Genomic DNA, 27,789 nt, shown 5'->3' on the forward strand with positions numbered 1-27,789 from the left:
TCTCTGACAAGTCACTTAACTCATCTGATGATAACAAAATAATACCCTGCTTAATAATTCACAGGTTGCCTTGAGACTCTTATTTGATAACATATGTGAATGTTTTTTGAAAGCTATCAAATGCTTAGTAAATGTTAGATATTACCTCATTTGGAAAATATTAAAATAAATACCAAAATTATATAAATGTGTTTGTATATTTGTTATATATGATTATAAATAAGTATGTATAGCATATTGTTGGCTTTTAACCTTCCTGGCAGCTTCCCAGGTATAATCTGAAACTGGCCCCTGTACTCCAGAGGGCAGGGAGAGACCAAAGAAAGTCATATCACTATATTTGTAGGTGGAAATTTTTATAATAGCAAAGGGAATTTACATACTGAGTATTGAGCAGCACCAAGATGAATGGATCCCTGCACCTGTCCACCAGGTCTTAAGTTTATAAAGAGGCCCTAACTGGGCTCAGTCATGTATACCACAGAAGTATTTTCAACACCACACCACCATCTCAAGGCTCTGTTTTTGGAGCAGCATCTGGGAGCAGGAAAGGCAAGTGGAACCACATTCCAAGGATAGGGGAGGGAGGGAGGAGACTCCAAATGCCCAAGTCCAATTTACTGGTCAATTGGTGGTCACATCTTTTTGATGATGTTTCCCAACACATGTATACATATAATGGAAACATAACTCTTCCAAATTTCTCTTTTCAAAGCAATTTTAACATTATTAAATCCCTACCAATTTGATGTTTTTCATAAAGACAGGGAGCGTAATGTAATGTAAATGTAATGAATCACATTTCTTTTTAAGTAAAGGTAAAATTCTTCTACATTATTATAGTAATATTATAAAGTATCCCATATGTTAGGTGTTATCAGTAATAATGTTCCCTGAATCTTATTTCTCTAAATTAATAGAGTACAATAAATGTGTTTTTTTATTAAGGAAGTCACAGTGTGAGTAGAGAAAATGGGTGTATGTGGAGAGTGTTCACTGTATTAAAGAATGTGTTCTGAAGGCCATTATTTCTGCAGAAGTTCAGAAAAAGAATCATTCAGCATGTATGGCAATAACTGGAGAAATCTTCATGAAGAATGTGTAGGAGTTAGGATTGGTTGCATAAAAGTATGAGGACAGAGTAGTTTAAGGAAAATGATAAAACTTTGAAAGTATATCCTACCTCAGGGCCTCTGGGCATGTTGTTTCCTTGGAAAATTTCTCTCCTAGACACTTGCATGCTTTTCTTTCTCATTACATTTATATTTTGATACTTTAAGAGGTCTCCTCAGATAACCCTATCTAAATTAGTTCTTCCCTTAGCATTAATCACCATACGATGTTGTAAACCTATTTGTTTATGTATATAATATCTGTTTCTCAACCAACACAAGAACTGTATGAAGGCATAAAGTTGGTCTGCTTCCTTCACTGTGATGAAAGGGAAGCTTGGGGATGGGAGTAGGCAGGTAGAAATGTGGAACTGGAAATGAAGCCAGGTCCAGGATGTAAGTAAAGAAGGGGAAAGGGTTGAAACCATGGAAGGTCAGTGTTCTGAAAGAAGTAGTTATTGAAGCCATTCCAATTCTCTGAAACGTCATTTGTTCCATGAGGATTTGAAGAGTTCATTGATGGTAAATAGTAGTAAAAGTTCTTGGAGTCACCAATCTGAATATCTATTTCAGTCATCAGTGCTCTAGATAAAGCAGGAAGAGGAAAATGAGTTTAGTATGTATTTAGTCCAAGATACAGCAGGTTGTGGTGATAAAACAAATAAATAGCATATGTTCATTTTCATATGATTTACCTTTTTTTCTCAAAAGTATACTAAAAAAAACATCTAAGTGTTGAGTTTGTGGTTATTGAGTTAAGGTTGTACTATAATTAAGATGAGGAGAGATCTTTTTAGGATTAAATTCTGAATATTCCCTGGATCCTACAGAAGGAAAATAGGCTGGACTCTAGGCATTAAGCATAATAGCCTAGAACTTTGGAATAATCATAGAAAATTTAAAAGAATTAAGTTGTTGGCAGAGTACACTTAATAATCTCCTTTTTAAATGCTCAAAACAGCTGGACTCAGCCCTCCCCATTGCGACTGTCCCCTGCCACTCTTCTGCGAGGTTCTGCCACTTTGTCCAGATGTCATTTGTAAGCATTTAATCAAATACATACTCCCCAAACCAAGGTACTTGGACCATATGGTTGATGGTTTATCCAGAACTAATAATTTATTTACTTGGTTTTTTAAAAATGTATATAGTGGAGGCAGCTGTTATATCACTAGACTAAAAAGGATAGACAGATGGTAAAAGCCAGATGAAATACAAAGGTTAAGATATTCATAACCATGATTCCTCATGAGACTGAACACAAATCCAGGCAGGATCTCCCAATAGATCGTCTGAAGTTGGAGACTTACCACCATCCCTTCTAAAATTACATTGGTCAGGTTATATCTATTTCTTCCTATTTGTGAATCTTCCACTCCAGTCAGACTGGTGGTCTTATCACTTGCTGTCTGTTGATCTTTCCTTGTACCTCACCGCCTTTGTGTTTTTGTTCTTGCCAGTATCTTTGTTTCTAACTCCATCCTTTGGTATCTTCACTGATCCAAATCTGACCATATTCCAACACCAAGTTCAGGTGAATCCTGAATCCTTCTCTGACCACCCTGACCCATTATCAATCTTTCCCTTTTGCAGATACTATAGTGCTCATTGTCTGTACATGTCATTCAGTAATGGTATCATTTCTCTTATTCAGTTAACTTTTTTTATCCCCAGGTTTTCTCTTTGCAAAAAAAAAAAAATTGCATTCTTTTGTGTTCTGTCTTTTGTATCTTCTGGTACCCACTATATGCTTAGTTCTTCATCTTATGCACACCTGGTATTCAATAAATATTTGTGATTGATGGAAAAAACAGTTAGTATTATTTATTTCTAATGAAAACAAACTCATGTTTAAGGGAATATAATGATTTCTTCTTAAACAAAGCACCATAATGTGAATACCATTAACAGTGGCCCTAGGGGCTGCAGTTTTGTACTGTATTATTTTTCTGTTTAAAAATTAATAATCTTGTACCATAGCTGCTGCCTTTTAAAATTTATTGGCATTGATTGGGATCTACTCTGGACTGTGATAGATAGCTTTGATTTGGGGCTTGGAGCTATAGTAGCAGTTGAGAATAGAAACAAAGCACAGGTTTTGTCAATAGGTCAAAGGACTGATAATATAATACATTAATATTATCATTTTCATCTTCAGAAAAAAAGAAGACATTAACAAAGGCCATAGGGATTTCAGAAACTGGTATGCATTCATTTAAACAAAGAAGGCATGTTTTTGAGGCATAGACTTGTGCTGTAAGAATTAAGAATCAGTGCTTCTGAATATATGTTCCTACATATGTTTAGTATACTTAAGTGTATTTATTTTACTTAATATCATATGCAGGAAAATTTGTCAGACATCCATTTACCTGCCTTCCTTTGCAGTTCCATTCACCCTTGTTCTATTTTTTTTTTTTTACAAGCTCTCAGGGCCCCCTGAGACCTGCCCCTCCCACTCCCCATAATGGAGTTTCTTTTCTCTGTTCCTAACTTCATACCAGAGCAGCTGCTCTTTCCAACAGTTGCCAGTTTGATCTCTTCCAACAGGCGGCTGCCTCAGCCAACAGCGATATTCACAGACTATATGTGCCACATCTCCCAAGAACATTTGTATTTATTTTCTATAATCCAGAGGCTACTTGATGAGCTATTTTTGAATTGTGGAGTAGGGTGATGAGAGAATTTTTGGGGGTTCCCAGAGTTTTCCTTTAGGCCACCATCTATACTTATTGGAAATAAAGATATATCTGATCTTAAATTAAGGATAAAATTATTTTTAACATATTTCTACCTGACTAATGATAAGCAAATGCTGGATTCATCACTGTATTTATCATTACATTCAACATTTTCAAAAGACTCAAGCTCTAATGCTCTAATAATGTCATTTTTAACGAGTGCCTGAATTATTGACCCAAATGACACTAGATTTTCTGTTACATTAACTCACTGCATGCAAATGCATTAAAATTCTCTCAAAATTAAAATTAAATTTTAAAAATTAAAATTCCCCCTGTACCAGTGCCTTTTTGAAAAAGCTCAGTATCTTTCTAGCCCTGTTAATTTAGAGGCTATGAGAATTCCCTGTCTCTAGAACCTAGTCTATCTCTTTACTACATACCTAAAAATCTTCTGGTAATAGTTTTTAATATACATTTTAAAATGCATATTTTCTGTGACATTGCCAGCTCTATGCTGAACTGCCATGAACAACGAGTTGACTGATTCCATTTCTTCTTCTCTACCCCTATTACTTTTCCATTTATCCCACTTGTTGAGGAAGAAATAGGAAATAAGTAATTGTCAGAATAGTTCACATGCCAGAAACATCAGACAGAGGGTAAGGCATTTGGGAGGACTTGGTGGAATGCAAATGTTGTAGAACTTGGACCTTGAGATATTTATTTCCATGCTTTATAAACTTTAGAAAAGGGCCATAACTTCCCAGTGGGTTTCTCAGAAAATTTCTACCAGAGGATGGAAATCTATTGGAAACCCTTTCTGTTAACAGGTTTCTTTGCTTCTGGCATGGTCATCACCCCAGCAAAACTTACAGATCCCCTCTCAGTGGCTCTCTAGCCTCATTGTCTATGGAGTGAAATAGTCATTCAGTCAGCAAGCTAAAAAATCCAGGAACGTTTTTGGTAAGATCGGCAATACACACCACTGTTGGTCTTTTTTTCTGTATTGAGATAATTTCCTCTGTATCACTCTATAGCAATCATTGAAAACATGATCTTTTGCTTCTTAATAAGCAGTATAGCTTTTTGTCCCCAGAAAATAATTTATCTTATTGAAGTACAAAGAAATCAGACTTGTGACTACTCAATTTTTTGTTTGTTAGAACAATTAATGGTATAATATCATAATATAAACATGGATGGAACATAAGTGATAAAAGTTAACAGCTCAGAGCCTGGAGCTTGCTTTGGGTTCTGGGTCTCCTAACTACTGAACCATTTCTTTAAAAACAGAAATAAGTCTCTATTGAGCAAACATTCATCCATAGTTGTCACTGCATATAGTGTGGCATAGATTTCATGTTCTTTTCAAGACTACCGAAAATAAACCTTTACCTTTAAAAAATACTTCAAATACTAAATTTAATATTTATGTCAATCATATAGACCTGAGGCAAATAATCTTAGATAACGGATTATTTTGAAAACAAAAAATAAAAAAATCCATATGAACAGTAATAAACTCTTTGCATAGATTCAAAAATAAATTATGTGTGGTACAGAATTAAGTTCTATGTAGATCGACTAAAACCTATATAATGGTCATGAGTCAGAATCATCTCAATTTTCTAGGGTGATTTTGACTGAAAGCCAGAAGAGCGAATTCAATCCAGATTGAGAGAGAACCAGTGGAAATGGTAGAGAGAGCAGTCTGGACTTGATATAAAATATTATCATTGATTCCTGATAGGCCAGATTTTTTTTCTTTACATTTAAAATCACTGTATTTTCTCCATGGCACGAGTATTAAATTGTTAGTTAAAATATGTGAAACTCAATGGCAACAGCAGATCTCGAGAATTAAATATCAAAGGGGTGATGGTCAATATTTCTACTTTAAGAGGAATGAGCTGAGTAATATGTTGTCCTCTGTGAAGTCACTGATTCTTGCACCACATTGTAACATGCCTTTTAAAATATTTACTTGGAAGTGTAATATATGCAGTCACAGAAAAGGGATAAAACATATACTCACAGAAGAAGGTCAAAAGAAAAGTCAAGTTTTCCATTTTTGACTTCCATTCTTCCTCATTCTGCACTTTTAACTATTGCTTTTAATTATTTTATTAGTGCTTCTTGATTCTTTGTATTGACTCTCAACCCTAATATATGATGAATTGAGCACATTTACCCTACCACCCTCTCTCTACACTTCTTTCTCCAACCTATCTTTTAATTTTTCTCATGTTTACATTTATAATGTTCAATAATATTCTTAATCCTGTATTTTCGGGTCCACTCCCTTTACTATCAGTTGGATTCCCACATTGTAAGATAAGAAAAACAAACACATCCACATTTCTATACCTCTCCTTTCTTATCTCCTGACTTTATTAGCTGTGTCATTATCTTATATTATCAAGTTTTATAACATTTATATTTCCTTTTGTAAATACATCAAGGTCTTCTGTTTGGTTTTAGTTTTATTCTAGACTTTAAATACCACTTATTAGACTATATGACATGATTGTGTAAGGATTACTAATTATACAACCAAATGGTATGACTGGATCTGTGAAGAAAGGAAATATCTTAGGTCACTAAATCTGTACCACATGAAGAATGTTCCAAGCATCAAGATCCAATGGATTCTGTAACTCAGTGCTCCAAACTCCTGGAAATAACTGTTAAATACCACAGGTTGCTTCATGCAAAGACCATGATTTCACCATGTTGCCACTTTTTCCAAGTTTTTAATTGCCTTGTTCCCTATTTTGGTAAAAGATACTAACATCTTGCACTTTCTGGTGATAAGAATCAGTTTTATTCTTGAGGACACTCCTTATTCTAATGTAAACCAATGATTTCTGGTTTTTCTGAACAACAACGATCCTGTGGGCCATTGAAACTCTTGGTTACTTCTACTGTTTGTTAAACCCTCTACCTTTGCTTGATTTTTCTTTCATTTTGCTACAGTAGCTTCTTAATTTTTCTTTTTGTTTTTAAGAAACAGGTACATACGAAATAAACTTTCCTAGCTTTTAGAGACTTGAAAATATCTTTTTTGTCTTAAATTTATTGATATTTGGGTTGGGCACAATTTGTTGATAGTTGTGATCATCGTAACACTATCTAGGCATAGGTCTTTTTTTTGTCTACACGTTCAATTTGTGACTAAGGGGGAAAGTCTCTCAGGCAAGATTTGATTCTAAAGCTGGATGTGCCCCTAATTGTAGGCATTTGTGTAAGTTAAAGATTGAATCACACTTCCTTTTACTCAGTCATAAAGTAAGCATGTTTAACCCTTAAGGTAAAGTGAAGACTCGACAATCAAATATACTGTACAATTGTTGCAAAGATTAAAACAACACATTTGAAGAATGCAGTAAATACTGGATACTATTTCATTTTGTTCAGCGCTAAGCAGATCCTTTTAAAGTGAACATTTTCTGTGCCTTTCCTAAGCTTTTTCTGTTTTGTTTTGTTTTGTTTTGTTTTGTTTTTCTTTGATAATTTTTTCCCATTTGTTTCCATAGCTTTTCATTCCTGGACCTCCTATTAAATAGATACGGTTGTTTCAGGATTCATTCTCCATACCTTTTTTTTTTTTTTTTCCTGGCTGTGTGTTTTTCTTGTTTATCTTGGAATATTTCCTTCATCATTGCTAGAATACTTGTTTTGCTTGTTTGTTTTGTCCTTAAGTATATTTTTCATTTTCAAGAACTTTTTCCTATTGCTTGATTAGATATAAGATGGCAGCTTGTTCTTATTTACTTGGATACAACTTGCTTAAAATTTCTCTGTGGATGCTAATCAGAATTTTTTAAATGAAAATTATTTTCCATGAATTCAATGTTTTTATCCCTGTGGTTAGTTGCTCCACTTGTTCATCTTGGCTCTTTGTCCTATTTGTTTTGTTGGTTTAATTTTTTTTTTTTTATCAAGTGTCAGGTTTCATTGGTTGTCTGTTAATGTTTAGGATAAAGAACCATGTTGATTGACATAGGTAAATAGCTCTGGTTATCTCTCATTTGGTTTGTCCATTCCTCCTACATTCCTTTCTTCTAAATCAGTGAACTTACTGTGGGCTCCATGTAAGAAGCTAGGTCTACTGAGGAACAGGTTTCTCTTTGGGGGCTATAAGTGGAAGTGTAGAGAGAGGCATACTAATATAGTAAAAAGTCTATTTTGGAAATGGAGCATTAGCATATTTCCCACTTGATCCCTCTGCTTTTCCTTTTTCTCCCTCGTCCTGCCACATTTCTGTTTAGAGTTGATTCCAACTATGCTTTGCTTTTCTCTTAGGATCATCAACCATCCCTGGGCTTTTGCCTTCCCTAGAAGTTAGCTATTTTTAACTTTATACCAAACTTCCTACTGACCTCCACATTGCAGATAATGGTTATGGGACCACTATGACTGTTTTAAGTCTAGTGCCATCTGAAATCTTGATTCATAATAGAAAGAGCCTTTAGAGATGTTACTTGGTCTTCTTTCTGCTGGCTTCAGAACAAAATTAAAAGTTGTGGCACAGATCAGATACAGATCAATGTTTTCAATGCTTTATGGTGTTTTTCCTTGTAAACAACCCAGAGAAAAACTGCATACTATCTTTCTGTACATTTATTTTCCCCACACCCCATATTTCAATGGCTCTGGACCACTATCTGCTGTATAGAGCTTTTTGTTAGGATTCTTACTGGCCTCTTGAAACAAGGAGTGACTCCAAATTGTTTTCTCTTCTTTTTGCAATTGCACATTCAGTTGCCACAATGAAGATCAGTGAAGTCTAGGAATTTGCCACTGTAACTTGTCATCCTTCCTGTCCATGTTGCCCCAGTTTCCAGGATTGGGCTTTTGCTTTGAGTTACCTTGGCCCTGAAACACATTCATGTCTGTTTATCAGCTCCCTGTGGGTAAACCTCTTGAATGAAAGCCACTGCCCATCTAGTTTCTAGCCAACACCTTCCTCTAACCATTGCCATCGCTGTCCCTTGTCAGTATCCTTTTGGGATCCTATACCCTTCCATTGCCACAACCACATATCAACTTGGATTTGGTACTGGACAGCATGGAAGGAATGCTATTGTTGGATTACTACGGAGGTCTTCTCCAATTCAGCCCTCCATTCCGGCGACCATTTTGCTGTTCCCCATGCCCTGGAATCTGATACATAAATATTTCCATCAGATCCCACTGTTTATCCAGGACTATTTTTCATTGTACATATATATTTAGAAAAATATTCACTGGTAAGGAAATGAGCATTTTCCCCAGGGTATGGGCTCAGGAATCCCAAGAAAGTGACACTCAGTGCTGACCATCATATGGATTCCTGGAAGAAAAGCTTAATTCTGATCTGTACATTTCTAAAAAGAGAACTACATTGTAGAGAGCAGATCTCTAGCCAGCCAGTCTCATTGAAGAAAACAGTTGCTATTGGAAAATCAAAGTGGCCTTAATAGTCATCTAATCCAAACTTCTAATTTTATAAACTGAGATAAGAGGTGCTAAGTATCTGACTTAAGGATCTTAGCTTCTTAGTGACACAGCCAGATATAAAACCCAAATCTTCTGATTCATAACAATATAATTGTGTCTATAAATGTACATTATGGGTATATTATTAACATTTCTAACAAAAGTTATAAGCATGAAGGTACTTAATGTTCTTTGATCTCTTACTATAGACCAGACCCTAGACTATTATCCATCCAGTGTCTCATTCTGTCCTTAGAATAATTCCAAGAAATAGGTAGTATTATCATTCCCATTTTACAGATAAGGACACTGGCAGTTTGTGCATTACAATAACTGTAAGTAGCTACCAAGATTAAAACTTAGTAAGAGATGGTCATAACTCAGTATGAGAGCCTAATTTCTGCTATCATAAAGGGGGATGGGAGGACTAAAAGGCAACAGTTAAACAGGTTTAAAATTCATATTCTCATTTATGTCTGTCATTACTAGTCACTGGGCTGTCATGCCAGGAGCCAAAAATGAGGCTGAAAATGCCTTTGGCGATCATATCCTTACCTGGTTTTATTTGGGTTAGATGAAAAGACAAAAGACCTAGCTTACTGCTTACCATTTCTAAGTGTTCACACTCTTATTCACATTCCTGTTTATTTTCTTAACTTGAGTTCCCAAGGCGTCCTTCCCAGGCTCCCCTCCCAAGACTCTTAGGTCAGAAGGTTGATGATGAAGGTGCAAGATGCATGACTGGGGATGAACACTGTTATAACCTAGAGTCTGGGGGCTAATGAACGCCACCTTTCATCCTCAGGGGGCTGGGGAAGAGATGGCTAAATTCAGTTATTGCGAAGAAATCAACAGATTGTCCAGACCACCTCCATCTCCTTCCACGATTAACCTTCTCTTCATTTGGATGCTTTTTATCTGGCTTGACTATGTTTTTTCTTTAAATTGGCAGTCTGTGAGCATTTTGTGGGGAGAAGAGACAGGAGAGGGAATATGACTTGAAATATGGTTGTGGGTGTTTTTTAACAAGTTCTCTAAAAACCTTAAAAAAGACCTTTTAAAAAAATCTCTGTGAATTACCTTCTTTTGCTTCAAAAACATAAAATGTTCACTGTTCCACACTAGTTCATGATATACACCCTTTAGGGTAGAAAAGAATGATCTCATTTTAAGCACCCAACCAAAACAGAATAATTTATTTCTTTTAAAAGAAACGTCTACTACTAAAGTTAAATGTATGAGAATACATGGAGCATATAGGTTATTAACACAAGGATAGCAATTATTAGTTTTATTTTAATTAAAGCTTTATCTCTGGCAATAGGTTTAGTTGAAAATCCATCATAATTTCCAAATGACATCTTTAAGTTTTTCAAATGTAATTTTTTAAGCTGTCCTTTACTTTTTTCTTCCAAGAATGCTGGGAAATTGTCCTCTTGAAAGTCAGTTCCAAAACATCTTCAAGTTGTAAACCATGAGGAAAACAGCAAGAACCTTTAAGTGGAGATCAAAGTATGGTGAAGAACCTCTGTTTTGGGTTTGGATTCTAAAATATCTTTATGGGATTCTAAACATGGTAAAGATCACCTGTCACAGATCCACATTCATTTATTCGAATCAAGCAATCATACCTCTAGCTGCATCATTTAGAGACATGTTTAATGCCCTCTTTGCATTCAGATGAAAGGTATTGAGGTTCCTAATGCCTGCATCCACAATATGGTGGGCTCATTTCTGTTAAATAGAAGATATGCTTTTGCAAAGTCAACATATGGCTTCCCCATGGTAGAGATCTGCCTAAACATTGAAGAGAGCATATGGCAGAAGAATTTTGTAGATACAGTGGTAGAGTCAAGAATGAGAAGATGATTTTGGGCTCACTGCCCTTCCATTTTTCTATTATAAAAGGAAGTCAAATTATTTGGTCTTACACATGCACACACTAACTGAAAAATAGAAACCGTGTATCTATTGAGTTGCAGAGTGACATGCTTATTTCTCCTGGAAATGTAAGAGAGAAATATGAAGTATATGTGGCTCCTGATAAAACATGGCATTTTTGAAACTCTCTTCTAGTACATTATACAAATGAGTACAATAAACTCTCTTTGGGGGGTACCTTTTCAGTTCAAGAGCTATCTGTTTTTCTCCAGTAACTGAACTCTGAGCCATGGTTTGGTTCTTCACCAACCATGATTACATTTGAGTTGTGATTCTGAATCCCCTAGCCATAGCTGATTACCCAAGCTGTGACAATCTAATTCTATTTTCCAGAAATTGAGAATTGGGATTGAGCAAGAACAGGTCCTTCATTTCTCAGTGTCACTGGCACTGAGTATGGAAACTCAGGATGCATGGGATAGTCTAGATCTTTGTAAGAACAAAGGAGAGGCAGACACAGAGAGGCTTCTAGTTGTCCTGGGCCTGCATAAGACCCAACTCTAGTTGGCCTTTATACTCCATCATATGCTATTTTATTTTTAGAGTCCTTTTTTCTTTTTGCTTAATCTAGCCTTTTGTCTGAATGGGAGACTTTTAATTAATATGCGTAGTGTAATGAGATCCTATAAAGGCATTAGTTAAAATACCAACATGGAGGGGGGAGGAAGGTAAATTTGGAAGCCTTCATGGACTGTCTTTTCCTTTTTTCCCTAGCTTATTGTATACTGCTTTCTAATTGTATCTAAATCCCTTTCCTGAAACAGTTTCATGATAGAAAAATGCCTTCTTAAATTTATTTTTGTTCCTCTTTCTAGCCCCACCCAGCACAGTCCTCGAATTCCTAGGAGGACAACTTGTGTCTTTTATTTTATTTTATTTTATTTTATTTTATTTTATTTTATTTTATTTTATTTTATTTTATTTTACTTTATTTTAACTTTTTATTTTAATTCCAGCTAACATACAGTGTTACATTAGTTTCAGGTGTGCAATATAGTAATTAAATCTGCATTATTATTGATTTCAAAAATACTTTTCAAAATAATTTCCCATAATTCTGAGCGAGATGATTTCCATTTATCTCTTCTCCATTTCCTCCATTGCCTTCCCCCAACCCCCAGGTACAGAGTTAAGGAACTGCAAACAACACTTCACAGAAGGCGTATTTCCCATGAAGAAGGAACACTTGCCCTCATATGGAATATGTCATTGGAATTTATTGCTGAATGGTTGGCCATTCTGGAGAAAGTCCTTTGAAATCATATGATTTAGTAATCACTCTTGATAAATCTTTTTTTTAAAAAACAAGAGAAACTATTTTAAGGCTTGCCGTGCAAATCTCTGAAATGTGACAATTGAAGGATCTGCAGTTTATTTCTGTATTGCAGACAGTCCCTTAATGCCTGACTTCTTTGTAAAAATGAATGTTCCTACTCTTTCTTTTTCTGAAAGAAGGAATTATCCCACAGTTTAAACAGAGAAGTTGCAGCACCGGTTCATCCTCTTAGTGGGAGAGAGACCCCATATAAAATTCAGAAAATTTAGCAAGAGCAGCAGAACAAACGGGATGTTGTATGAGTGACAATGATCTCAGTTTCTTTCTAATATGAAAAGACAGCTGGGTTGAGGCACTTGGACCACCCACTGCTGGAAGAAAAATGCTTGAATCCTCAAAACCTTTGATTTGCTAGTTTGTGGAGGTGAGAATGTAGGGCTCACAGCATGTGCTGGAGAAGTAAGTTAAATTTCATCTACTCATGCCTTCCCACCCTTCGCCTACAGAAGATTTCTAAGTGAAGTCTCTGCTAAGGAAATGTCAGCCTAATATCTACTTGAAACTTTATTTGGAAGTTTTTGTGGGGTTATTAGGCCTTTATTCATCCCTTCGAAAATGAGATACATTTTAGAGTTTTTGTTGGTCGTATTTTCTGTTTGTTTTGTTCTTTTCTGTTTGCTTGGTATCTATGACAGTAGTGGATTACAGTGGTGCTCTTTCCTAAAATGTATGGCTTCAGAAACCGTGAAAATGCTATGATGTGGTTACAGGGTAACTTCAAACTACTTCCTTAACCATTTGTTCACTCTATGCTCACTCCAGTGAATGGTGCAAAATACCTCATCTTTAAAATAAAGGATTATACTTTTATTTTTTTTATTTTGTTTAAAAAAATGTTTAATGTTTATTTATTTTTGAGAGAGAGACACACACACAGAGTGGGAGCAGGGGAGAGGCAGCGAGGGAGGTAACACAGAATCTGAAGCAGGCCCCAGGCTCTGGGCTGTCAGCACAGAGCCTGATGTGGGGCTTGAACTCACGAATTATGAGATCATGACCTGAGCCAAAGTCAGATGCTTAACCGACTGAGCCACCCAGGTGTCCCAAGGGTTATACTTTTAAATAAGTAATTACATGTCTTTGTTTTACAAGTCTATACCTCAGAAAAATATTTTGTCACAAAATATATTGGCTACTAAAGGCTCAGGGAAATATATGTGTAATCAGAGTGTGAAACTCAAGACTACACTTTAGGTTTTGCCTTCAACCCTAACTTTTTCTAACTGCCAGTTACTCCTGAGCATTTCATAAGAACACCATTTGGACACTTAACACCGTTCTTGTCAGCCCCTTCAATTATTGCTTCTGGGCAGCTTCTTTAGCTTTGCAGCAATTTACTCTACACAAAACCAGCACCTGATACTTCTTTTAAGGTGAAAACACAGACTGTTCACACAGGAAGAGGACAGTAGGAGGAGGACAACTTCACACAGGTGGAGGATTCATTTTTACATACAAGTAATAAAGCCAAGAGCAGGAAAGTAGCTGATATCCCCCAGAGAGCAAGGCCTCAAACCGTCATTAATGGTTAGACATGGCCTAATCCATTTCCTTCACATAAATAATACATTGAACATGAGCCAACCTGTGGTACTTGTATTAGAATGAATGTTTCCTGAGAAATAATGCCCTAAAAATGAAAGATAGATTAGTAGTGTGTGGATGTATGTATTCTCCTCTGTGAGGAAACCTTGGTTTTGTCCTTTCTCTTCACCAGTGCTATCTTTGCATTTCTTAGTCAGGGCTTGAATATTTGCTGTAAGTTCCTTGCTAGTCAGGTAGCTCCAGCATCCCATACCATTACCAGTGTGGACTGCTACATATTTGATCATGTCTGTCTCCCTTGATTATAACCACAGACTTTTTCTTTCTCTAGCACTTTCATAAAACCAGGGTGAAGTTCTACAGATCGAAAGAGTTCAAAACTTGTTCTAGTCTGTCCCCAAAATGCAAAATCCTTGACTTCTCTCCCCAAACAGGTAATAGCAAGATATCCAAAGTCCACTTTACCTTCTTCTAAGGATATTCTTTTCTCTCCTGCTTGAAGCCTGGGGGTTCTTATACACACATCAAGTGATGGAGAAAAGCACCATGGGATCAGTCCAATGTCATTACACGTTATGTGGTGAATGAACGACAGAGGCTTAATACAAACTAATGTAGAGGAGGAAATATAATTTTGTTTCTTCTGAGTTCTTAGATGAGACTTCTATAATAAAAGACAGATGAGCAAGAAAAAAACAGGTTATTAACATGTATACCTCCCGGGGAAACTGAGTAATTTCCTGAGGTGGCTTAGAATTCAGGCTTAAATACAATTTCAACAGGGGAAGGGTGGGGGGTTTTTAGGACTCTTTGGGGAGAGTAAATGATTCTCAGGAAAAAATAAATAGGCTCTTAGAAGAATAGATGGGAGGAATGACAGTTCATGACAAAGTTTGCCTCGGTGTAGACTCCCCTCCTGTGGTAAGAGTCAGTCCTCCCTGGTTAACAAAATCCCTCTGGGAAGAAGTTTAGGACAGTTGAGTTTGTTTTGGAAGATCTATCTTTAGGCAGATAGGAGGAGTTCAGAGAAAGCCTCATCCTGTATTAGCTGTTTTTAAAGTGACTACAACTGAAAATAATCAGTATGCTGAAGGAGCATATTTGGGGATGGCATATTCTGCTACCCTTCACTAGCTTGACAATTTGTGTCCAAGCAAAGAAATGGACTGAATCCCATTTTGCATAGCAGTTACCTATACTAAAACAGTGTGATCATCTATAATAACAAATATTATGGAGAAGGATACTTACTCTCCAGTAATTTGCTTCATGGATAGTTGCCAGCCAACCTAGCTGGAGACATTTGATTTAAACTCATTTGATCTTCTTGGTCTCAGGGAGATGACGTGGCAGAGATAATCAGTTATTGTAGACAAGTGCTCCCGCACCAAAATAGCTCAGGAATGGTGAGTCTTTCTGGTAGAACAGAAAGGGAAACAAGTTTCTTTTGTAAAATTTTGGAGTATTTAAAAGCAAGACACTCCCCCAGTAGGTAAGGCTGCCCTTATAATTTTGGTCCAAAATTCAGTAGTGGAGCCAAGTTCTTTCTCTCCTGAGGTATCACCAGTGAAGGAGTCAAGCTCCTTTGTAACAGTAATGGGGGAACAATTACTTTCCAACAATGGGGTCAATTATAGACCCTGAAGAAAATACTATAGATCTACAAATGTATTTATTTGTCATGTACATTAACTTTATCAACCTAACAGATGCTGTAAGAACTGAGTACATTGTCTACCACATCACAGAAGAACAATCACCAACCCCAGTGATAAACCCCTTTCAGAGTAAAACCACCCTTTTCTCCCAGAAGTACTAAGACTGTTTTCCCATTTGTTTACCCTTTGAAGCTTGGCAAATGTCAGTGGTTCTAAGATGACATCTAATCCCCATTTATTCTTTAGCAAAAATGGCTATATCTGTTTCAAAAGAAGAGAATAAAAACAAACCAAAGCAATAAAAACACAATAACAACACAAATACAGCACAAAATAACTTTTAAGAGCTTGCCTCAACCTACATCTTGACCTTTAACTTATCAACCCTACAGTTGAATTCTACTCTTCAATAATGGCATTATCTGTAATTCCACAAAAGGTTCTATTATTGTCAGAACTGCTCCTTTGGCTAACTAGAATGCCCTCTGTAATTTCAGTACCTGGTGATTTAGCTCTTATTTTTCAGAAGCCTTGTTCAAATCCCAGCCTTCACTGAGGACTAGGCAGATCTGCATATGCTTTTTAGTTCCTTTTGCACTGCCTCTAACAATGCATTATTGTTGTGTTGCACCTAATTAGCTACATGACTGTAACTTCTATGTGATAAGAACTTTTCAGGGCAAGGAATGTGTCTAATTCATTTCTTTATGTCTGTTATCAAGACATGCCTTGAACACAGTGGATCTTTACAAAGAAATATTCATTTAGTCAAATACCTCTCATTGATTCAAATGGCGGACATGGGGTGGGGATACATTCAGGATAATTGATATTCTAATTAACCTAGTAATCTATATACCATAAAATTGATTATAATGTTTGTCCAATTGCATATAATTATCTACATACAGGAATAAAAATATTTGAAACATAACTTTACATTTTATTTATTTTTAAAGTTTTTATTTATTTTTGAGAGAAAGAGAGAGTGCATATGAGTGGGGGAGGGGCAGAAGGAGAGGGGAGAGAGAGAATCCCAAGTAGGTTCCACACTGCCAGCACAGAGCCCAATGCAGGGCTTTAACTCACGAACCTCAAGACCACGACCTGAGCTGAAACCAAGAATCAGAAGCTCAACTACTGAGCCACCCAGGTGTCCCACCTTTACATTTTATTAATATCAAGCATGTACTCCAGGATGCTGTGGGCCTTAGGTGAATACTTCCAGGCCATGTCTGGGGATAAAAAAAAAATGTACCATGGTTATTTATACCAAATGCAGGGAGGATAAAGTCTGCTAAGAGCATTATCTCCATCATCTCCCTCATTTCTAGCTACTCAGCTGCTGATTCCTTATATTCTCTGTATTGTTGGGAAAACCATGTGTTCCAAACTTATCACTTTTTCTTGGGAAGGAAAGCATAGCACACCCAGCTCTACCCTCCCTGCTCTCAATGCATTTTCTGTCCTTTGGAGAAGAGAAGTAAATTATCTGATAAGTGAGTTTGGCAGAAGGAAGTGGGATTGTGTGGCACAGTCCCTGACAAATTATCTCTGAGGCTGCTTTCTGGTCTCTGAGATGCAGCAAGTGGACTAACCCTGAAAAGGTATCATGCTGTGGTCCCATGGATCCAGAAGTTGGTTGGGTCAGTCTGCCTAATTAATGAAAAAAGCCTCAGTAAGGCCCTTTGGCTACACCTAGATATCTGGTCTTCCATTCCAGGTCTAGTCCATAATAAAGGTTTTTTTGTATTGTTTGTTTTTAAGTCTCTGTCTCCCCCTTGCATCATCTTCATTTGGGTTTGAATTCTGGAAAGAGGGAAAAGATGCAATTTATAGACCTTTCTTCATGAAACTGAAACCGTTATTCTGTAGAGCTCATATTAAAGTAGTTTTCTTTGGTTTCTCTACTTTTTTTAGCCTCCTCTCTAAACCCATGTCTTAAGAGAATGGACTCTGTGTCTTTCTCTCAATTTAACCTGGCTTGTTGGCCTTAAGACAAACTTTGTCATCTGGATTCCCCCTCCTACAAGGGATACGTGATCATTTGCAAATGTAACACTGAAAAATTTACTTGTATATTCTCTATAAAACCGAGTCTGCCTGAAGCCTCTGGTTAGCTGCTCCAGCATTAATCTTGTGCTTCTACAAAAAAATAATAATAAACATCTGTCAAAATTCTCAGAAATATTCTGAATACTTGCATATGTTTAATTGAAGGAAGTAGGAGATTCATTTCATTATGTGACAAAGGGTAAGGGGATTATTAATGAATGATTATGAAAAAACAAGGGCATAAATATTCTGAGCATCTTATAGAGAGGGCAGTTATTATTCATCTTTGTGTCCACATATCTTGGCCAAATAAAATGGTCATTGGTGAGTCTCATAAGCATATTCCAGTCATGCAAAACCATTTCCTAAGGTTACAGTCAGACTTATGAATAAATTTTCATAGAGTGAGTAGCCTAACCTAAATAATGTTAGCCTCCCACCCATGGCCATGGGGTGCCTTAAATAATCCCATAGCCTGTTTATCTTTTATGGAAAAGACCTTGTGTTTCACCAAATCAACTAATACATTCATCTCAATCTCATATAACTTGTTTCCTTATATCTACATGATGGTTTCTGGATTGCTAGCTTCTTAAATGTGTTTTTAAATGCAGGTTCTCCTGTCTTGTTTGCTCATGGAGACACCATGATCAGAAAGGTGGTTTTACCAGAGTATAGTTACTGCCATTTCCCAAACAGTGAAAACTCCACTGAAGATTTGGTGATAGATAGAAACTGTGCACTTCTTTGGGGAAAAGTAAAGCCCTTGCATTCTTGGCTTCTTTTAGGACTTACACATGTGTCTTTTCTCAGTTGCCTTGGTGATTTATTTGGTCATCTATCATCACACGTGGTCTTTACTCTTCACCTGTTTCTTCTCCCTCCATTATTTATTGAGTCATTTTACTTGTGATAATATAAACATAAAATGGGCCTCAGAGATCATGGATGACCATCTGATGAAGGGGATGAAAAACTTTGCTTTGGAGAACCTTGGCTTAACCTTCAATCGGTTAAGCATCTGACTCTTGATTTCGGCTCAGGTCATGATCTCACAATTGTTAGATCAAGCCCCGTGTCAGGCTCTGTGCTGGATATGGAACCTGCTTAAAATTCTCTCTCTCCCTCTGTCCCTCCCTCTTCTCAAAAAAAAACAAAACAAAACAAAACAAAAAAAAAACTTGTAAGAAATTTCACTTCAGTGAGAACATTTATGTGAGTACAGTGAGGCACCAGAGTGACTTTTGATCACACCACATTACTTCATAAGCTTTATGGTGATTACTTTTCATTTGCTTTAGGGATGAGATGTCTGTATACAGTGAAAGAAAATATAAGCATTCAGGGCAATCATTCCAGGTCATCTTTGGAGTTTATTCTTAGGGTTTCACATCAGTATAACTTAACACATTCCATGTTTTTTATATTTGTGAATACAGCCCTCCACATTACAGCTAGTATTCTCTCCCAGGAGCAAATTCTAAAATAGCATCTCATTCTTTATTCACAGTCACTGCCCAGTGCCCTTCAGCTTCTGAGGTAAAACTTGGCAATTACACCCAGCATATTTCTCTCCTACATTCTTCTGGGAAGCCTTCCTCAGTTGGTCATTGGCTTTCTCTCTTCTTTGCTTAGGTTAATGTGAAGAATCATTCATTATTCAGATTTGCAAACTGTAATCTCACCCTGCATTCATCATCTGCACTGCCTGTATTTCATAGTAATGTCACATGAACTCTATTTAGCATATTTACCTAGTTTTTAAGTTTTTAAATTTTGGGGGCTTTTAGTAGCAGTGGAATTGTTCTCTGACAAAGTATGATGGTTTAGGAGTTCTCAGTCCAGATGCTGTTTTCTTCCAGGCCAAGGATTTGGAATATGTTCTTGAGGACGGATGGAGAAATGTTTTAGTAAAGTTGCCTATGAATGTCCTTGACTAGTCTCTTGCTGCCGTAATCAATTTGAGCTATCTTTATATATAATTCATTTGCTCCTCCATCATACAGGGCATTCAACACTGCTTCCACTTCCACCTGTGTGAAGGTCATTTCTTTGGTCCAGAAAACACCTCTTCCTTAATAGTATTGTTTGTCAGCATATATCAATTTTCTTGAAATTGACTCGTGTTGAGAAGTAGGCTGGATTCTTGCTTTGTTCTTGCCTATACCTGACAAGTCAATCTCAGGCAGAGTCTTTCTCTTTTGAGGTGAACAAAACATGGAGCACACAGAAAAAAAAAAGAAGTGTAACATAGTGTACCTCACCAGGATCAGTATGTTGGGGTTGTAGTTGGAGCCTCTAACTAGCAGTATGACCTTAATTAACCATTTCACCTCTCTTCTGGGTTCAGCATTCTCCTGTGTAAAATAAGGATATTGGACTGGGTAGTTCAAATGCTTATTCTAGTAGTCTAAGTTTCTAAGCTGTTGTGGCAAAGAACATTAATTGTTATAAATCAAAGCTACCTTTGTAGAATAGTAAAATTCTTTTATATGCTGGCTGCTTTTCTATAATACAGATATTATCTTATGGACCAAATTTTCTCTGAAGTATATAAAACACAATGTTGTCTCTGACCCTCCAACAAAACCAAGCTATAACATATTTCAGTCTGTCACCTCACCACTCTGCAAACCTCTTGTTACATGAAAAATCTTTACATTAGTTTCTTACAACCATGTGTAGGACTATATCAGAGTATCTACTCTAGGAAAGGGAGAATTCTTAATGCAAGTTATTCTTTCAAGCAATTAGATTATTTCAGATACTAGCTTTTACAAAAGTTCTGTAGGTGAGAGTCCAATTTTTTAAGTGGTAGTTTTATAAAGTTTTACAATATGTTACCATATTAAACTCTCCAAAAACATGAGTTTCACTAAGGAAATTTCTAGTATGCATGGCATTATATCTAAGGACATTTTCAGAAATCTTCAAATTTTCTATAAGATGTAATAAGGTATAAAATTCAGTTGGGGATAATTAGAAGAGGAAGAGACTATAAGGTCAGAATAGAATAAGAAGAGAATGAGTAGGAAGTTCCAACCCCTTTGCCTCCCTAAAAAACTGCCTCAGAGACCTTGAGAACAATAAAAGAAGATGAGAAGAATACATCAGGATCTTTGACTTTTACTCTTCCTTCTTTATAAAAGAAGATTATATGCCACGGGGCACCTGGGTGGCTCAGTCGGTTAAGCATCTGACTTCAGCTCAGGTCATGATCTCACGGTTCGTGAGTTTGAGTCCCACGTCAGGCTCTGTGCTGACAGCTCAGAGCCCAGAGCCTGCTTCGGATTCTGTGTCTCCCTCTCTCTGCCTCTCCCCCACTCATGCTCTGTCTCTCTGTCTGAAAAATAAATAAAAATTAAAAAATTATATGTCTTGAAGCACGATGGGACACAGAAAGCAAAGCCATAAAGGCAACAATTCGTTAACATCTGGATAGAGAGGTAGACTTGGAAAAATGTCCCTCAGTACATATGACATATATAGCAAACTACGACAAGTCTGCATGTTCACAGTTCAAACTGGAAGAGACAGAGCACCCAAAAATTTCTGGTGGGCAGTGTAAGGAAATGGAAAACAATCAGAGTGGCCACTATCTCTTTGCATTTCAGTGACTCTGACTTTACTTTTCCTCTGAGACTTTAAGTTCAAGGTAAGAATAGAGACCTTTGTTATTAAAGTGGCAATACATGTATGTTTTTCTTTTGATTTTTCTGTTTTGTTTGTTGGGGCATTTGGGGGGAGGAGTGTGTCTCATTTGAGCCATTAGGAAATCCCAAGAAATGGGATGATTTTTTTTCTTTTCTTAAATGAGGGACCCTACAACAATAGAGGTTAAATGATTTGTGACTTGTTGCAAAGTGAAGTGGCAAAGATGGGGCCAACATCAAAGTTTCCAGCTTCTTAAACATTTATCAGATATCTATGTTCTTCCCAACAACATTCCAAAAAATAAAAGTTTTCCACGTCCAGTTCAGAATAACCAAAATAATGGTGTCCCTTGGTTTTTCTGTGTAACCTGTTTACAGTGTCTTTTAAAATCATCTGCCAGCTGTGTCATGGTAAAACTTACACTATTCTTGGCTTGAAGTTGTGAATCATAGCTCTTAAGTCCTTATGAGCTTTCGGGCAAGTCATTTAAGTGCTTTGAGTTCTAGTTTGTTAAACTGTAAAATGTCAATCAAAATATCATCACTTCAAGATTAATGAGGATTAAATTAAATAATGAGTTTGGAAACACTATATAAGCTATAGATTGTCACTAACAATTTAATGTGTATGCTTAAGTAATTTTTCAGAAAACTTCAATGGCTTCCTGTTACTTGTGGAACAACGCCTGTAGTCTTATAAGTCCTCTTTGACATTTATTTTCAATCTTTTTTCTGCTTATAATAATAGCCAAGATATATTGAATAATTACTTTGTACCAGGGATATGGTGGATGTTTATCATCTCAGGGAAACCTCATATCAAGACTATAATAAAGGCAATGTTATTATCCTAATTTTTTAGTTATTTATTGCTTGGAAAGCTGAAGAAACTTGCCCAATTTCACAAAGAGTAGAAGGAAGTGTGGAGCAAGTGTGTGATTCTAGAGTAAACCTAACCATCATGTACTTTTGCTTCCAAATGAAGCATATTTCTTGAACATTACTCTAACATAAATCACACTCAGTTCTGCAACAACTACCTTACTATACTATGAAAAGTTTTGATAGAGAAATTCACATAAATGCTGAACAATCACAACACAAAATTATCTGATTTTTTTTTATTGCCTTTGCTAGTTGGTTGACCTAGTTAGTTCAGATCTCAGCCCCAAATGCTGCTTCATTAATGAATTTATCTTGGTGTGCCTGCCACATCTCCCTTTTCTTCTGTCCTTCGCTAATTCAAGCTCTTTTATTACGCTTGGAGTTCATGCTAATGTCTCCTTTGAGCATTTATCATAGCTATAGTTAAAAATGAATTGGACTCTTAGTCTTATCATTTCTGTACTTCTCATTAGAAAGTGCCATGAGGGCAGAGGTCATTGTCTATTGATATATCTTGCACAGTAACATTTTCTTTTATAAAATGTCTATTTTTGAGAGAGAGAAAAAGGAGGGGGGAGAGAAAAAGAAGGGGGGAGAGAGAGCAGGGGAGGGCCAGAGGGGGTAGTGGACAGAGGATCTGAAGCAGGCTCTGTGCTGAGAAGCAAGGCTGAAACTCATGAACCATGAGATCATGACCTGGGTAAAAGTCCGGTGGGTAACCAACTGAGCCACCCAGGTGCCACAAATTGCACAGTAAATTCTTTTTTTTTTTTTTTAATTTTTTTTTTCAACGTTTATTTATTTTGGGGACAGAGAGAGACAGAGCATGAACGGGGGAGGGGCAGAGAGAGAGGGAGACACAGAATCAGAAACAGGCTCCAGGCTCTGAGCCATCAGCCCAGAGCCCGACGCGGGGCTCGAACTCACGGACCGCGAGATCGTGACCTGGCTGAAGTCGGACGCTTAACCGACTGCGCCACCCAGGCGCCCCAACACACAGTAAATTCTTAATAAAAACCTATTGAGTGAATGGTTAATGAATGAATGAATCTCATCTTCCTTTGTTTTATCACTTTAATTTATATACTGTTTCATTGTTTGAAAATCCATTTTCTTTGTTTTTTTTCCCCCTACGAATTGTTCTGTTTGTATAATGAATTTTCAAACTTCCTGGCCAAACCTAATTGACTAAAAATATTTATAGGAATTTCCCATAGCTATATCTGTGCCAATGACAACTAAATTGACAATTTCTTCCTCTTAAATATTAGATTTCTGAAATACAAGTAGATTAAGTCAGCTAAGAAAACAAGAAACAGAATCTTTTTATGTTTTGCACATTGCTGTTAAAAGCCACATTTGAATGTGGCTTTGAAATTTGCATAATCATTCATGAATCTCCTTTCATTTGAATGTCTTAGTAATGACAACTTAAGATATATTGTTTACTGCTTATTCAAAATAAATTTCAATTATCAAAGTAGATCTTTATGTGTGCACCTGTTTCCATATTTGCTATGGACTCAATTAGTAATATGATCATGTATGCTGATGCTGTTTTGAAACTGTGACTTGAAATATACCATGGTAACTTCTGCAATATTAGAGAACAGTGTTTTTTTTAATCCTGTTAAATCATCTAGGCTGGAATTTTAAAACTTGAAATATCCAGCATATGCCACACTAAATTTACCAATGTTTATGCTGTAGATAGCTCAATATATCAAAGCTTCAAAACATTGTAGAAATATGCCTGGCTGCTGCTAATTCTATCCAGAGGTGAACTCTAATTCCTGGGGAAATCTATGTCTTCCTATGAGCTCAATTACAGAATTTTGTCTTCATTGTGCTGTAACATAGAAAATATTTTTAAATTCTATTTTGTAGGGAATATATTGGATTTTATTCATCATTTAATTCTACCATCTTAGTGATGCCCCTAATAGGGTAAACTGTCCATTTTAGAGTATTAGAAAGTTATAAACTCAGAAAAACCTGTTCTACTTCTACCCCTTACCATTTGGGTAAAACTAAGTGTATATAAAACTCTTTAAATCCTTCTCATTCTGTAAAATGTATAGTAGTAGTTCATGCCTTATAGAATTTTTGTGAAGATTCAATGATGAAATGTCTGGAAGAGTTTAGCACAGATCCTAGCATATAGTAAATGCTCAATAAATATTAATCATCATTTTTATTACCATTATTATCGTAGTGTTCATGTGTAAGTAATTTTGTCATTTACATGGCATGTGCTATCTGTTCTTTGCATATGTATGAGTCTACTTTTCTCTAGACAACATGGATTTGGTACCTGGTTGGCAACATTGTTCTTTCTACCATTCTTATTGCCTTAATACAGTAAACAGTCATTTAATGGAAAGCTGATTTGTTGGTATATGTCTGCATTACAGTGAATTCACTTGCCTTCCAGAAGTGTCATTTGAGCACCTTTTTCTACGTGACACTGGGAAACAAAGGGGACTAACGCAATATTACAGGTGGCTTTTAAATTCAAAATGTATCCAAAAACCTAGTAATTTTAAAGCTATGGGTAATTCCAAACTCTAGAGAAATAGAGAAACAAAAATAGCTCTGAATAATAATATTCTTAAAGCATTTGTGCCAAATGAGGTATTTGCAAGTTAATTGTCTAATCTAATGTAGTCACAGTTGAATAACTTTGGAAGTAATTGGGGAAACAAAGCATTGATAAATGTGTGTGTGTGTGTGTGTGTGTGTGTGTGTGTGTGTGTGTGTTTGTGCATGTGCATGCACACATGTATGGTTCCTAGAATAATAGCATCTAACATAGGCAATTTTATTATAATTTTAAAATAGAATTAAAAACCAACACATTGTTGAACACAATTTTCAAGATGGAAATAATTATTTTTATGTATATCTATGGTATTTTAAATAGTTGATCTAGAAAATCCTGTCCAAGTCAAGTTTATAGTACTGGAGATATCCTAAAATTCAGCATACTTCTTATAGTTATTTTATTTTTTAAATAGACACTGATAAGAAGAGGAAAGAGTCAATTTATTAGTTTTAGTAAAAGGCAAAAGATTTATGCGATTTGAAGAGAAACCAGAGCATCAATTTATTAGTTTTAGAATAAAAACTTATTGGGTTTTGTTCCTATTGGTTCCTCATTAGTTCAATAGGCTCCCAGATTTTCTTTTTGAAGAAAAGTGCCCTACAAATGGAGAAGTTTGCAAACCTAACAGATGAAAGTGGCAAGGATGAGGCTGATAAGGTACGCTGCCATCAAATCATGATGGACTTTGAATAACACTGTAAGACTGGGTTTGAGTAGGGTAGTAACATGATCAAATCTATATTTAGAAATCACTTTTAAGGACTTGGATGATGGACTAGAGTAGGGGAGAAATCAGAGGTGAGCAAAATAATTTGGAAGTCCCAACAGGAAAAAAAAAAAAAAAAAAAAAAGGAAGTCCCAATAGGGATGGAAGTAAGGGTATGGAAGTTCCAACGGGGAAAGGAATTAAATTAAGGATTTACAGGGCCTTATCAATAGTTATCTTTGTAAGAGGAGGAAAAAAAAGGAGTTGAACCTTGTGTATTTCAATCATGCAGGATGTTTACATATTTTTAACTATAGCTTTGCACAGTGTCAGCATAACAAAGCCCCCCCCCCAATTAAGGTACCTCAACAAACAAGGAAGATAAAGAATTTCATAAAATTAGTATAATACCAGAACAAAGAGTAAGGAGGGGGAGGGGAGAGATAGAAGCATAACTATATATATTGCATGTATTATATCTGTATTACATATGTATCATACATATGTATTACATGTATTAGTCATTTGTACACATATATATTATAAATGAATATAGAACATTGAAAAGTTTTCCAGCCTCAAGTGATTTGAAAGGCAGCAAGAGAGTAATTTAAATACAAGCAGGCTACATTCAGGAAAGAGGAAGTGATGAGTTTGATTTAGCTCATCAGTAGCAAAATATTTTATAATTAATTATTATTAGTTACAAATAGAGCAGAGGAGCATAGAAGTAGGTCTTCTAAATAGTGGGTGAATGGTTGTGGGAGAGACAAGGATAGATAATGAATAAAGCAAAAATTTGGTCTCAGAGAGCCTTCTTTAATAATAATTATAATTGTAATTATTTTAACATACCATAAATTTGAAAAAGTTTACAGCATTGATTGATGGACCCACTGAATCACTTGAAAATTCTTCTCTTTCCGGTTTAACTGGTGCTTGTGAAAACATTTATCTTTGCTCAAGCATTAATAAAAAAGAGCTGGAAAAGAATTTGAACTCTCTTTTCTTTGACGTATGAAGAAGGAAGGTTTAATTTGGGAAAAGAATAGAGAAGTCTTTTATGCTTTTTGTTAAGAGTAGCCAAATGCTGGAAAAGTATGATAGCACGGAAATGGAAGGTGTGTTGCTAACTGCTCAAAAAAAGAGAATTAATGCCTTAATACCATCCGATCTGTACCAGGATGATTGACTATAAAATGAGTTTTCATTTCATTTAAATAGAATTGAATTAATCAAAATATTAATTGATCACATTTAATTTATCACAGTTATCACCACAAATAGCCTCTTAAAGTTATTAGGTAACATCTGTAGGACGTCTAGAGGACACATCTGGGCTCACCAGCATCAGGAATAATCTCTTGGTGTCTTTCCTCTTTTGCAGCATTTCACACTGACATGCTCAGTAAGCTTCAGTGATTTGAACTCACCATGTGTATGTACCTTAAATGTGATAAGCTGTGTAGTGCACACATACAACCTAAGGGCAAGAAATGGGATGCCAAAGGTTAGACTGTGTAGGGGTGGGGGGAAACACACCAACGAAAAACAAGATAAGAAAAATAATTTTTCCTATACAGTATTGAAAAATTTTTGGCATGTACAATGCAGTGAAAATTGAGTTCAACTGGTTTGAGAAAGTGTTCAAAAATTCAGTCCAAGTTCCACTAGTGGCTCAAAATATGACCTTGTACATGCCTTGTAACTCAGTTTTTTATCTTCCTAAAGAGTACAAATGTGCTTGGAAGTAGAAAATAAGCCAAATAAAATCATGAGGTATTAAGATGCATTTGGAAGTTCTTTGGAGGTCAAGAGTTTTGAAATTCTACATATAATACAAAATCCAAGAAGAAAAAATGAATTTTCTTCTGCTCTAGTATAGTAATCTAAGTATTCATCTCTCAGCTAAATACCCAGATTATCTCTCTATAGCTATCTAAAGTTCATTTATATGAACACTTTCTCACTTTCCTGATAAAATTCATTTTTATCAACCTTCATGCAGTTTGAATTTCTGTATCCTCTGCAGTGTCAGCACCAGAGAAATATTATTTCCAACTAGTCAAAGACTGAGGAAAGCCAAAAGGTTAGTGGTAGATGGGGGAAGGGCTTTGCTGTAGAATTT

At 36.1% G+C, this 27,789-nt stretch overlaps 1 long non-coding RNA gene across 1 annotated transcript; it reads right to left on the minus strand.

Annotated features, from left to right (window-relative positions):
* Positions 1-296: 296 nt before the first annotated feature.
* Positions 297-16,020, minus strand: LOC121016202 (uncharacterized). The gene is made up of 4 exons (XR_005784159.1): positions 15,941-16,020; positions 15,351-15,515; positions 14,565-14,763; positions 297-1,696 (listed from the first exon to the last, which is right to left on the minus strand). It is a non-coding gene; the product is annotated as an uncharacterized LOC121016202 (long non-coding RNA).
* Between the last annotated feature and the right edge of the window lie 11,769 nt (positions 16,021-27,789).

Source organism: Herpailurus yagouaroundi, unplaced genomic scaffold (genome assembly GCF_014898765.1).
Source record: "Herpailurus yagouaroundi ecotype Mexico unplaced genomic scaffold, PumYag 210, whole genome shotgun sequence".
Lineage (NCBI taxonomy): Eukaryota > Metazoa > Chordata > Mammalia > Carnivora > Felidae > Herpailurus > Herpailurus yagouaroundi.